The sequence below is a fragment of the Geospiza fortis genome, unplaced genomic scaffold (genome assembly GCF_000277835.1).
Source record: "Geospiza fortis unplaced genomic scaffold, GeoFor_1.0 scaffold23, whole genome shotgun sequence".
NCBI lineage: Eukaryota > Metazoa > Chordata > Aves > Passeriformes > Thraupidae > Geospiza > Geospiza fortis.
The window spans coordinates 5,312,832-5,327,886 of NW_005054303.1; positions in this window are offsets into that span (position 1 = coordinate 5,312,832).

Genomic DNA, 15,055 nt, shown 5'->3' on the forward strand with positions numbered 1-15,055 from the left:
ATCAGCAGTTATTTTACAAGTTGTGCACAAGTGTTCTGTGTCTAAATAATTTACTTGCAGAAAGATTGTGGTAAAGGACAATATGTTTCATGTAAAGGATCTGTGTGAAGTTGAAAATCCCAGCTGAAGCACAAGAGAGAGAATCCTCAGGGATATGTAAAACATCAAAAGAAAAGCAAAGACAAGCAGGCAGGCAGAGGAGAGGATTGTTGGCAGAAGGGAGTAGATGGACATGAAAGTAGAAATCCAACTGAAATACAAATTCAAAAAACTTCTCAAAAGAGGACCAGATGCTCAATTTTTGTGCCAAGATTCAGAAAAAAAGAATCGAGTAAGAATCATGTGATTGAAAATTACAAAATATAATGCTTAATGGCTTCAATAGCCAAGGCTGGAAAATGCAGTTCCTTCTGGATATTTTTAGAGTGTCTCTAGAAACACTCTCTCACCAACAAATGTGAGAAACTCAGAGGAATGTTGAATCAGTTAGAAGTGATGTAGGAGCTGAAGTTGCCTGTTGAAAGAGACTGTAGTGATCAGGAGTGGTTGCAACTTTGACAACTCTTCATCGTAGGACAAGAATAAAAAAATCATCTCTGCTGGAAACTGCTGAGGACATAATCAGGACAGGGCTAGGAATTGCTATTATCAAATAGAATGTTGTTTATAATTATGGGTTGTTAAAAAGATAACCAACCAAATAAAAAAAATTTACCAAATAAGACAAAAAAGGCAAACAAAAACCAAGCAGACAAAAAACACAACAGGTGAAAAAGTCCTACATAGCTCCAGCATTTGTCAATATCCAGGCTTTTTGCAGTAGGTTTTTGCACCCTAAGTATATGAGCAGCCACATTTTACTCCATAACAGCCACAGCTCAGGCTATTTGCAAGGGCATAAAGGGAATTACTTACAGTCATGAGAATAGCTCTATTATGGTGATCTGAACCCAAGGGAATCTCTTGTAACAGCGATTTTTTTTTTGTAGCAAGCCTTGAGGAATCTGGTTTATTTTTAGGTACGCAAAGAGTTCAATATTGAAATCTAGGAGCTGTTCATTGACTCTGCATACGTTGTTTCTATCCAGAGGCTGCATAAAATGTTAATGAGCATGTCTCTTACTTTCTCAGTAGAATAGGAACCAGGCATTTAGGCAGCTAATTTATTATCACTATGACCAGCATGCAAATGAATCTATCACTTACACCAGCATGCAGATGAATCTGCCCTTCTCTAAATGTAAAGTAAGAAACATGCTTAGAAAAAGAATGTGAATTAAAAAAAAAAAAACAAAACAACAACAACAAAAACCAAAAACCAAACCAAAACTCCTATTACACTCTATGATTCTCCTCCAGAGAGCCTCTTATCTGAAAAGGAGCATGTTTCCTGCCATAGTTTCAGGCACACTTATGTGCTTCTTTCTGGCCTTTGGTGCAGGTGATCATTGAAAAAGGGAAGAACTGCTGTAGGAACTGAGAAGAAGACATGGAAAGGGCTGGTGAAGAAGGGAATATGAAAGCAAAGGAGACTGGTAATGGAGAAGGGGTAAAGGAAGTAGGAAAGATTTAATTCACCTAGTTATCATTCAGCCCAAAGGCATGAAACAGAACTGGTGTGAAATGTTCACAGTAGCACAGAGGGTAGTAGCACATCAGAAAGTATTATGATTTGCCAACATGTAATATAGGTCATGTGCTAATAATGCTGAGAAGGCATTTGTCAGGAAGGACAGGCTGTGATGTCTGCCAGAACTTCATATACATATGGAGAAATCTAGCCCACAAATGGTGTCCAAGACAGTGATTGCTGAAGATTTAACAATTTTGTCAGGAATTTGAGACCAAATAAGACATTTCAAGTGAAGAAAATATGACGTCTCTTCTAGACCTATTACTAATCTCTACTACAATCTGCTGCTAAAAATACAGTTTAGCAAGTGAGCATCAAACCCAGTAAACCTCCAGCACTCCCCTTGTATTCATCTGCTCTGCTTCCCACTGCTCCTCTTGCCCACCACAGCCCAGACTTGGTGACTCCCAGGACATTCTGGACTCTCAAATCCTGTTTCCAGGCCAGGTTAACAGGAAAGAGAAGGAAGGAGATACTCATAGCAGTGGTTTTCTATAGAAGCTCTAAAAGCATCTTGAACTACAGCTAAAACATTATTTTGTCACATCTGTCTTACAGATGGTCTTTATCTATCCAAGCTGTGGGAGTTGACTCTGGGGAAGCTTTGTGTGAATGCTCAAGGTCAGCCAGGCCCTGTATAAACTATGGCCCAGATTTCTCTCAATTCATAACCCAGCTGAAGAATTACGGATGTTCTTTCTTCTCTTAAATGTATGTCAGGTCATAGGCTAAAGGAGGAATGAAATGTGTCCATCAGGTATTCTATTCCCTCCCTTCCTGCCATTAGTTGTCCCCACCAGGACTCTTTTCCTCCCTTAGTCCTTGTATAGCTCAAAGTAGCTCCAGGTCATAGGAGAGGGCAGCAGGAAATCCTGAAATAAGCTGCATACATGCAAAATCCTATGCCTGCATTAAACACAAGACTTTATACACAGAGATATAATAGAAAGTCTGCTAACTTTGTGTGGACACAATTTCAGCACATCTGGTTTTCTGCAAAGCTAAAAAAATTGTTAAGCATGAGAGAGTAATTCAATTTCACCATCCTCAGTATCTCCCACTAAGGATATGTGCAAATAGTTTTTCATTTGTTAGTTATCAAAGGTATTTACAAAGCTTTCTATTTTAAGAACATCACAAAGACATAATATGAAGCTATGTGACTTCTGTGTCCTAATATACAGTTAATTAAATTTGTCTGTTCAAAATTCTTCTAGAAGACAAACTAATATGTACTGACAAAAACATTTCCTAAATTTTATAATGAAAAATACAATAAGGCTGTTCATAATTCCTAGTTTATATCTACTTTTATTCCTATTCGGATAGTTCAAAGTGAAATAATTGAAGTATATATTTTAGAAAAGGAATGGTGATAGAATCATTTGTTTCTTTGATGCCTGCCCACTACTTTAGTAAGCATGTGAAAAGTGATGTTTCTACACCCAGGAGGACCTAAGGGAAATATTTGCCTTCAATAACTTTTTGACACCTCTTTCAGTCAGCATTAAGTCTGACATGTGGCATTTTTAGTGTCTTGCTCCTGGCCAATCTTAAAAGAAAGGATTAGACTAAAATGTAGATCTTGTAGCAGCCTTCTCAGTGGCTTGGCTGCTCTGGTGTGTGGACATCCTCCAGCCAATGACAGCAAAACTCCTTATGAGTTTTGATGGCAGCCCAAGCAGCTTTGGAGCTGCAGTGCCTTGGCATGGAGCAGCTCTTCCTGCTGTGGTAGTTGGCTTGTCAAACCTGGCTCTGTGCCTCTCTGTGTGCCACTGCCTGGGTCACTGTGTGCAGCAAGAGGCACACATTTGTGTGGAAGAGTCTTGTGGTTATAGCAGTCCACACTTTTCAGTGAGATTTCAAGAAAAGCTATAATATTACTTTATATTACTGTAAGGGCTTGGTGTTTTTAAGCTACAACTTGTATAAGTTTTCTAGTGATTAGGGTTGAATAAACCCTTGAATAAATCACAACAGGAAATGTAACTAAGGGTATTCTCCCAGCAGCAGGCCAAGCAAGTTGCCTTTTAAAACAACAAGGAATTCCACATGGATCATGTGCGCATGGTAAGAAGTCTAAAAATAACTATTTATAGTAAGGGGTTATAATTTTCTCCTCTCCTAAACTGTTACTTGTTGCAGATGTGAGATGATGATATCCTCTCATGCTTGGATGAAACAAATTATTTGTTGGAATTTTGAATCAAAATAATTAATTTCTATAGAATGACTGAAATTTTCTTACCACTTTATAAAAAAGTGTTTAGTAAATGTGTTGCAGTGTTAGCAAAAGGCTGAAGAATTATTACAGACCATTCAGATCTTCTGTACACATTTACAAACATGAAAGCAATAAAAATTTTTCAAAACTTCGCAAGAATTTTCTCTAGTTGTGGTCCCTTTTCAGATTTATAATAAAAATAAGACATTTTTAGAGGAGATATTTCTGCTTGGTAGAAACCCATCTTTTCCACCAAAAATAATTCATTTGAAAATTTTAGCCATCTTTAAATTATCTGATCTCAAAGGGTTACTTATTTGTACCATCTGCATGTATGGAAAGAAGGATATTACATTTTTAGCCATGTAATTTTGAGGTCTGCCTGGCAAAGTACAGGAATTGTTAAGAGCATGCTGGATTTCCTCAGGAAAGAGAGCCAATATCCTCACTAGCATTGTGTATTTATTAAAAGACAGAAGCAAGAATTGACTTTCTGCATCTTCCAACCTTTTAGTGTTGCAGAAGGTCCCTCCTTTTCCCTTCTTTTTTTTTTTTCCTGAAGAAGAGTAAACCATAAGCTATTTGTGGTTTTTGTGGTTTTATTTTTCATTTCTGGAGTTGTTTTGCAGAAGACAATATAGTTTTTTTACATGCCCAGTAGAGACATTTATTTCACTGAGGACAATCTTGTTGCAGTACCCCACAAGTCAACACAGAATATAGGAATGCATTACCAGGACTTGGCCATAAGCCTCCATTTGCCCTAAACCAGTCTTTTGAAATCCTCCAAAGGTGGAAGAAAATCACAGGAACAAAAAACTCAACACTACTCTGAATCTCACCCTTCCTTGACCACCTCCCTGGATGTGAGGTTTGCTCTTTGGTCCTGTTTCCAACCCAGATAAACTGCCCCAGTTGGTTTGGTAAGACATCTCTCGGGCAGTCTTTAGTCCCTCCTGAGAAAGAAAGGAACAAAGCAACTGGGAACATTAGATGAGAGAATCATGCAGTGCATTTAGCATTTAGAAATGCATGAAGTGTAAAACTGCAGTGTTAGTGCCCTTCTAGGAGCTGTTGTAATGAGGCAAGAGCCTTCTTCCTTTTAAAAAACATGCTGCCACATAAAGAAAATTCACCTCTACCCACCCAGCATCTTCAGGGAGGTATCCCCAAAGCAGCACTGAGCTTCCTTTCCTCTTTCTCCTGTCTGGCTGCACATGTCTCACAGCAGAGCTCCAGTGGCTCTCTTGAGCCAAAGATCCACCTCGGGGTGATGCTGCTGAGTCTGGGTGATGACACTGAGTCAATATGCTGGGTCAGGGCTGAAAAGAACAGGGGTACCATACTGGTCCTGAGGTGAAAAAATGGTCCCTAACCAGGTTTTCACAGCAGAGATGGCATAGCCAAGTTGGTCCCTTGCTCTTCTCACCAGCAGGAACAGCAGACATTTAGTGTGGCATTGTCCTTAGCTTGCATCCTGCTACAGCAGAGCTAAGGCAGAGCCTGCTGCCATCCAGCCTGCAGAGCATTGCAATTACAGCTTTTCCCTTCCTTTGTCCATCTTATCTGTGTGCTCCTCTGTGGGTACCTCGGGAAAGCTGACTGGAATCAAAAGTTCACTATTCCTTCCTCCAGCCCCAGTGCATCAGCTGCTCAAATTAAAAGACAGACCTGCTGTGAAACAGAAAGTGTTCCCCAGCTTGCAGAGACTTCTCATAAAGAAGCTGTACCAATCAGTTCAATACCTGTGGCTTCCTACTAAAAGCAAATGATATTTCACAGCAGATAGCCAAGCACACAAGGATGTATAAATTTAGCAAAATGCTCTTTATTTGCCTTATGCCTTTACATGACCATATTGTGAGCATGGAAATACAAAGGGATTCCTTCTCTTTTTAAAGGCAGCTAATGAAAGTACCTAGGTTTTAGAACATGAATACTTGCAATAATAAACCAGGGTTAACTTTCTACTTAAAAGACAATTTTCTATTTGAATTGGAAATTTTATTTGAACCAGAATATATTCTTGGTAATTAGCAAAGAAATGTACCCAGTATTTAAATCATTAGCCCACTGACATGAACACCAAGACATATCTTTTAGTAAAAGTTGTTTTAATTTTTGCATTAAGGTTGAGTTTTGTATCATTTGTTCTTTAAGAACTCTACATGCCCCTAGAAGAATATCAATCCAGGCTGTAAGTTTAGCTCATAATCAGTAATTCTGAGTTCTTTCAAGGACGCCTATTATAACAACAGATGAAGAAATGTCTTTTCCATGGGGCAGGAACTGTATGTAGATTGGACTCATGCAGAAACTCATTTACAAAATTCCTTGCCTTCCACTAGAAATCCCAGACACATCCATGCCCTTGTCTTCTTTGAAACAGAAGTAGAGCTGGTAAATGAGTTGAAAAACTCAGATGTATGATGTGAACTGTCCTTATCAACAGAGAAGGCCAACCCCAACGTTACAGACACCAGTCCTGCTGTGCAGTTTGTGGCTAAAATGCCCTCACATTCTGGCACATCAGGCTGGGAGGTTGTTCATTCTTTCTGCAAACCTTTTGTAAGACACATACGAACCTTTCTCCTGAAATATCACTTCCCATTAGAGTGAGCAAACACATCCTTTGCGTATTTCTATTTATAAATCCTACCCATTTATCCTTTAATTATGCTTGCTGGAACACATTTCACTCTGATTTCTTATGGCATCTTTCATTAGGACAGAAGGATAATAATAATACCTTTGATGAGTTCCTATGCTGCAATAGCATAAGTGTTTATTTCTCCTGAACTTTCTCCAAGATTTTAATAAATCGCACCTTTGCATTCACCAAGCTCCATTTCCTTCAGTTTTTCCTGTATCTTTTTCAGATTATTTATTTTTCAGTGCTGAAGGTTAAGGTTTTCTTGTTTATACTTGATGTTTTCCTGTGAGCTATCCATCAGTGAATTCCAAAGAGCATGAGCCCAATCCATAAAATTTGAAGGAGATAATTTACACTAGCTCAAAACCTATGGTGTCTTTGTGTCTTTAAAAAAAAAGAATAGAAAGTAGCGGGGGGTTTTTACATACATAATATATTAAAAGACCCAACAACACCAAAGGACATAGCACCCATTTAAAGAAAACCATAGCCTGATTTTTAGCTCTGGACAAAATATTCCCAGCACAATGATGAGAAAATAGTTATCTTTTATTCCACCAACTTACACCATCTGTGTTTTTTAGCCATTTTTGTCTCTTGTATATTTTAAGCCACATTTCTGACCTTCACACAGCAGACAGGAGATGAAACATGAGCAACATGGTCCTCTGGCATGTAGGGAGACCTGTACAACTGCATCTGTGTTGATGATCTCTTTCCCCATATTCTGTTCTGCACAGCTATACCCCTCATGAGATCTGAGGCACACACTGCTGCAAGGAGAGGAGGGTATGTGTCACCACTGGTAATGCCTACTCTGCTGCCTACACTAACAGATACTATGAATCTCCAGGCTGATTCAGCTGTTTTTATTTTAAACTCAGTAATGGATTGGGACTTTGATTTAGATGTTTTAATCATCTAAATAACATCTAAAATAATAGAAACATCTAAATAATATCAGCAACTTGTAGACAAAACTAAAACTGTAAAATAAAATTTGCAGAACAATGACAGGCACTTGTATTGTCCACCCCATAAAAGTAAGAGCAAAAACTGGTGTGAATTGAAGGGTTGAATGATGAAAATTACTTTTGTGTCTTAGTGTTCCAATGATACTCAGTGGATAGCAAGAGAATAGCTGAAGTAAAGATGACAAAAATTACAGTGCTGAGAAATGACTGTAATACACATCAATCCAGCTCCTTTCATCTGAAATCGACTACTTTTCAGTTGTCAGGAAGTCATAAATGGGACATAAAATCAGTTAGATCTCTGCCAAGGACATAAAGGGATAGATCCCTTGCTACCACAATACCTGCTACACAGAGGGCACCCTGCTGTAGCTGTCAAATTCTCAAGCTGCCAGGCCTTGAATGTAGGTTAGAAAGAATAACAACTTTTTATTTGAGCATGGTTACTACAGGACTTTCATCTGTCATTGACCAGTGTGGCATAATGTCTCTCTCTGGTCTCCCTGACCAATTCACATTGTCTCTTTGCCTGTTTTCTTAAACAACATCTGTTATCCCAGGATGAAGTTGAGTCGATATCCCAGCAGCCTGCCTGACTGAGCCCACCAAGGATGCTTCCACTGGTGACTTGGTGGCCGGTGTTCACAAAGCTTTCCTGCTCCTCAGGTTGCTTGCCAGTAGAAATGCTCACGTTTGCCCATAGCTGTGATGGCCAAGACCTCTGTGGCTGCTTTTTCTTGTTTTAAATCATGTTCCATGAAGGCACTAACTGGATGAGGTTGGCCCCTTTAGAAAGCAGAAGATTCCTGCTTGTCAGGGGATAGGTTTCCTACTGGAAGCGGAGCTTCTGTGGCACAAGAGGGAGAGACCTTCTCAGAGCAGTGAGCCCTCAGCTCCTGCATAGACTGAGAAACTATTGAGAGGAGCAGAGAGTGGAAATCTGGGACTCTCAGATGGTAGTAATAAATACCTCAGGACCAGAAGGGATTGCTTTGTGTTTGTTGCAATTCAGGAATTTTCTGTTTTGTTGGAAACCAACTATAGGAGCAATCATGTACTTGCAAGGATAGACTGGCAGGAGTCATGCTGGCCACATCAGAAGAACATTCTCACAGCCATGGTAAGGCAATGGTTCATTTTGCTCCCTGCTCTGTCTCCTACATCACACATGCAAAGTTGTAGGAAAATTGAAAGACTATCAAAAGCATTCTAAAAATCTAAGGATTTACCAATCACATAATCCTTATTCATATTTCTATTGAATTATGGAAATAACTGTAAAAGATTTGCAACAAGGAGCTTAACTTCACAAAAAAAACCCAAAAAACCATAGTGACTTCTTCACAAAAAGAAGCAAGGTTGACTCTTGCCAATTAAATCCAATGTATCACATATCCATTAATTTCACTCTTTATTATAGTTTCTACTAATTTTCTCTTCATTTCTCTTCTTTAAAAACAGATATCATGTCACCCTTGAGTCCTCAGATACAGATGCAATTTAAGTAAAAGGGCATACACCATGATTAGTAATTCAGTTATTTCATCCTTGATTTCTTTTGGATCCCATGAGTGAATACAGCCTGGTCCTGGGGATGTGTGAATGTTAATTTTTTCAGCCAGTTCCAACATCCCTTCAGAATCACCTCACTTGATGAGTCCCTCATAAAGAATCATTTTTCAATAGGAATATCCCTCATTTCTTCTGCCATGAACAATGATGAAGAAAAACCTTCTACCACCTCTGAAATTGCTTTGTGTTCTCTGAACATGTTTTTATTATCCTGTTCAGGAGTGGACCTGACAAATTTTCTGGCAGACCCTTTGTTTCTCATGAGTATTAAAAAATACTTATCAATAGTTTTGATTATTTTTGCTTTTTCAGTGTCCTTGCTGTTTCTTCTTTGTTTCTAGACATACAAGAGGTGTAAATATCTACATTCTTTCCTACCCAGTCATTTCCAGGTTCCTCTATTTTAAAGCAACTGATTTAGTCCATGTTTCATTAAAATCTCATTTTTTTGAGTTTTGAAACATTTCAGTCTTTGAGACATCACTCCAGGATGCAGCCCTTGGAGCAAAGCCTTCTTGGAGAACTGGCCATTGTGAAGTCTCTTCATAATGCTGCTCTTCTACATCTTGTAAAATAGTCTAATTTGATTTTCAACTTCTCCCAAACAGGAGTCATTGGGGGTCTACCATCTGCACAGATCAGAAGGAAAAAAAAATTTAAGATGCTTCAGGAATGTGTTTATTTTCAGCAGTTCCCAGTAAATAAAAATGCTTCCAGAATGACTCTGACAAAACAATTTAATTAATCATCGGGTTTTGTTTTCAAATTTGCAAGTAAACATTTATTTGATGCTCTTGAGTACCTGTTCTTTTTCAGATATTGTACATTTTTGTCATTGATTCTTACACCCACCAGCCTAAATCTCAAGAGAGGACATCTGTTATTGAGCTGTTTCTGTGTAAGCCTGGGCTTTCATCTGAAGAAACCACACAGGAATTCAAACTCTACTGTCCAGTTTGTCCTTGATATCCATGCAGCATGTAACAGTTTAAGGTCTCGCTGCTTTAAAATACACCAAAAGTACTTCACATTTACAGGAGTGAAAGTCTACTGCATGAAGGAGGAAAATACCAAAGGTTGAATTCCATTTCTAACAAGAGATAAGCTCCAGACTGCATTCAGCTCAGAGACAGTATCTCTAATCTGGATTCCAAGGTGCAAAAGGGGGCAAACCCTTTGCAAGAAAAAAGTGGAAATCTCATGGTTCATCTCTGTTCTGCAGCGACCTCTCAGGACTGCTGTCCCGGGAAATTGTTAAGATGTAGAGGTTTGTGCATGTGTGAGCTCAAATGAGACATTTTAGAAGCAGTTCTTGGAAACAAATTAACCACAAGTCTCAAAAAATTTTCCAAATGTAGCATTCATTTAAAATTATTTAGTTTCCCTTCAGTCATTTGTTTATACATAAACAAGCCATCCTCACTCATCCTATACATGTAGATATAAACAAATTAATTAATTGTTTTCTACAACAGTCTTAAAAAGGAAAGCGTGAGAGATTTTCTACTTCTAAATACTTGGAAACTGCTGGTACGGGCACTTGATAATTGCCAGAGTAACAAGAAAGAAGCAAGTCTTAAAATGGAAACACATAACATTTCCTTGAATTGCAGGATATGCATTAGGAGTCAATCATCCTTCACTTGACAAGGCTAACAGGAGAAAATGTTATATCTGTAAGACAAATCATATGGGTAGGTATAGAGGCCAAACAGTAACAATTTCCAAACAGTGGTTTTACCCCATTCATGGTATGTGTTTTAATTGCCCTTGATATTCCTTCTAAAAGGCTATTCAATGCTCTTTTGTGAACATTCTTCAAATTTCCAGCCAAATTTAATTAACAACCAGTTCAAACCAATCTGGTTTGGTGCTAGCTTTGTCCACTACAGATAGCTGCTCTGTCCTCAGTGATACATTTATAGACAGCAGCTGCTCTCAGTCTGAGTTCAGCTGTCTCTTCTGATCACACTGGTTATTCCCCAGGTCTTATCATTTCCCTCCCTCTGAACCACCTACCAATCACCCCTCTGGGTCACCACGGGGGAATAAGTGATTGTGCTGTGGGGACACCTCAGATAAAGATTTTGCAGTGCCCATTCATGGATTGCTCTGCTCAGCAACTGTGTGTCTCTGGCAACAGCAATCAGTGATGGAGCCACTATTAGAGTGTGGTCTGGTCTTTCTTCTCAGTCACTTCCCATGGATGAGTTCCTGACTTTTAAAATCCCAGTACTCAAATGAACAAAATTACGTGCCATTTAATCTAACTCCATCTCATTTCACCTCCTATTAATCTACTTGCTTCCTCCTGTGTTATTTTAAGGAGATCTGATCTTGTCAAATTGCAACATGAGGGGTTTCCACATCACATTTCTAAATTTGGGCCAAGATCATTCCAAAAAATATTACACAAGGTAATCTGGAAAAATACCCAAGAAGAACCCCAGTAATCTCCCTCTGTCCAGGCAGATACTTTCCCTTTCTACTTCTCCTATTGCCACCCCTCCTCTAACTGACTTCTCATTAAGGTTACTGTTCCTGCACTTTAATTTCCAACTTTTGCTTTTTATTAAAACCTCGTGTGCCACTGTTCTGGTTTCAGACAGGGACAGGGTTTATTTCTTGCAAATTGCCATGAGGGTCCAGGCCAGGACCCTGATGTCACTGCCAGGGGAAGCAGGGAAAGGGAATTTTTCTCCCTCTGAGGAAAGGGCCCCTCCTTCCAGTGTCATGGAAGAGCTGATTGGAATTACTGGGGGCTTTCTGTGTGAGTTGTTTATTTGACTTATACCTTTTTTTATTACTATTTTTGCTGTTGCTGCTCTTTTTCTTCTCTCATTGCCGTTTCCAGTAAATTGTTCTTACCTCAACCTCCAATCTTTGCCTTTTGTGCTTTCAATTGGAGTGAAAGAGGAGGAGCAGCATGGTTTTAGTAGGACTACATTGTAGAATACCATTCCCAAACCAGAACACACTGCTTGGCCGACATCCAAATATGTCATCTTATTCCCCTTTCTGTTGTCTAAAAAACCAGTTATCATACTAAAGAAAGTTACTATTTTTTAAAATTTATTTTTTCACAACATTTATGTTTGGTAAACCCCAGAAATGGGTAAACCCCATTTACAGTGATATACAAATTAGAAAATTCCTTCTGAACAAATTCCATTAAAAGGGAGAGAAGCTCTTCATTCTTGAAAAACAAGTCAAATTGGTGAGTAAAAATATTCATGTAGACTAAGGAGAAACCCAAATGCATTCCTCATTGTTTCATCTCTTACGTGTATGTGTATGCAACACTTTGCTTTGACATTGTTTTTGAGCCAATTTGAACCAAAATTCCAAGGAGAGCCAAACTTGTTAACAGCAAATAAACAGAGGAAGGAGAGCTCCAGGAGTGTTACGCAGGGAAATCACCTGTTGCTAAGAGCTGCTTTTGTCAAGGGAATAGAGATTTGCGAAGCACGTCCCTCCCTGGGACAGGAATGGATCTATATTCCCAAATCTCCCGAATAATAGCAATAAATTACATCTGATCTAGAGGGATACATTTTATGCTTGCTCACTGACATACATTTTGAAGAGAATTACTATAGTTGTTTAAATAAAAATGTACAGAGCCTGATACAAGACTCTTGTTCTGAATACCAAAGTTCTACAGCAATACAGAATATTATGCTAATAATTATAGTATTAATAATAATATCATAAGCTCTTCTATAACAAAGTACAAAATCAAATACAAAAGTCATCTTTGTCTTGTAGCAAGCTGCAACATTCAGTAAGGCATATGGAAATGCCTCAAAGACTAAGTAAAACCCTCAAAGGCATATATCTTATGTGATTTGTATTTGAGAAACCAGTATTTCTTTAAAGGAAGTTGTCTCTGGGTGATAATAGGCTGGTGGTGAAGTATTTTTCCTTTCTACACCAGCTGAGGCAGTTGCTCATGGTAGGGAGACCAAGAGCTGCTTATTTCATCTGTGTTAAACACAGAACAGTCTTTATCCACCATTCTAAACCAGATCTCAGGCATACCTGTACATGTTTCCAGTGCATATCCACTTATAGCAGTGATATAAATGGATATGCAGCAGCTTCCACTCCAGAGAAAGTATTCTTCTTTCTGCTGCAATGTGAATACAGTTCTGTCCCTACATCTACAAGAAACTGTTGGTTTCCTTAGGTATTTTATTTGCAGTATTAGAAATTAAATGAACCCCACTGGAATTTAAAAAAGGAATAAATAAATTCCCATCTCATTCATCCAATCCAAGAAAAAACAAAAGGCTAAATTCTGAGAGCAGACCCCTGTCACTTCAGATGAGCTGCACCTTTCATCTGGCAGAGGTCAATGCAGTGCAGTGAAATTATAATGGCCGACTCTCTTATGCTATTTTTTTAGATTATCATCATCCCACAGCAGCCAAGCAGCAAGGCTGCTCAGAGCAGCATTCTGCACAGGGTAACACATTGTCATGGCAACCAAACAAATGGGTCACCCACTCCTGCTCACTCCCATTGTTCCACAGTGAGAGAAATCACAGCACGAGCAGGGATGTCTCTGAGCTTCTGTGAGACTGAGCCAAGTCTCCTTCCCAATCTGCTCTTGGGGAAGCTCTGGGCCTGTGTGCCTGCTCAGGGACATGCAAAGCACAGGTCCATCACCTCAGCAGGTAGACAAGGGCTCAGGAGCAAAAGCAGCTCCCAGAAAACAGTAATGATATCCTCCTAGATCATTACTAGATTTAATTACTAGATAATAGCAATAAACACACTAGAAAAACAATGGCAATAAAGTGGGGATGGTCAAGCCAATCTCATGATGGGATTACCTGGGCAATGTGGTGATTCAGTGGGACAAGTGGATGAGGGAGCTCTATGAGGATTGGGAAGTGATGTGTCTGTTGAACACTGCTTTCTCCCAGCTCTGTCTGTCCTGTGCTTTCCTTACTGCTCCAGTCTTCTTCTTCTTCTTCCTCACAGTTCTTCTCATTCCCATTCTTTTCTGTGTTCTGTAATAACTCTTTGCTGAAACCTCATCTTCTGCTCCTGTGGTGCTATAGGCTCACACCCACCCTGCCACTCTCCATAGCTTCTGATAGGACTGTTTCTGCATCACCCATATTTCACACTGCAAGATACATTCTCTCACAGGGCTTTGCTTTCAGACAGATGAGAACTTAATCAAGTTTACAGCTATTCCACCTGGAATTGTGTGTGCCAGACATCTGGATGAAGAAATTATTTTCTTGAAGTTTGCATAATTACTGTCAGCCAAAATTCATGAAATGTTTCCAAGATTTGGGATAGGGTTGACATGGACATGGGCCAAAATTATTATAATTATTTAAAAATTTAAACAAAATTCCCACATTTTGCTCTATCGCCATAGTACAGAGCAGGATATGCAGTTTATCAGGACATGCAGCAGTTTTCTTCAGAGCATGATTCCTTTTTTTCTTATGAATATCTATTCTTTTCCAAATAAGACATAACCCCTGAAAAAATTGTCATTTGCACACCTCAACAGAAAATTCTTAGTGTTTGCAACGTAAGAACTCAACAGGTATTGTTTATTCTGTGCATGTTGCAGGCCAGAGACTGAGGTGCAGCGTTCCTCAAGGAGAGGATGAGACTGAGACAGTCTGAAAAGGTAAGCAGAGTCTAGAGATGGGAGCTGGATCAAGAGGAAACCGATGAGAAGAGGAGTTTAGTATGATGAGCAGAATCACTGAACCATAAAATGATAAAGGGTTGGGAGAGACCTTAAAGATCATGCAGCTCCAACACCTCTGCCATGGGCAGGGACAACTTCCACTAGACTAAGTTGCTCAAAGCCCCATCTAATGGGCTTGAACACTCCTAGGGATGCGACATCCACTTTTGTGGGCAACCTGTGCCAGTGCCTCATCACCCTCACAGTAAAGAATTCTTCCTTATATTTACTCTGAGTCTACTCTATTTCATTTTAAGACATTACCCCTGTCCCCACA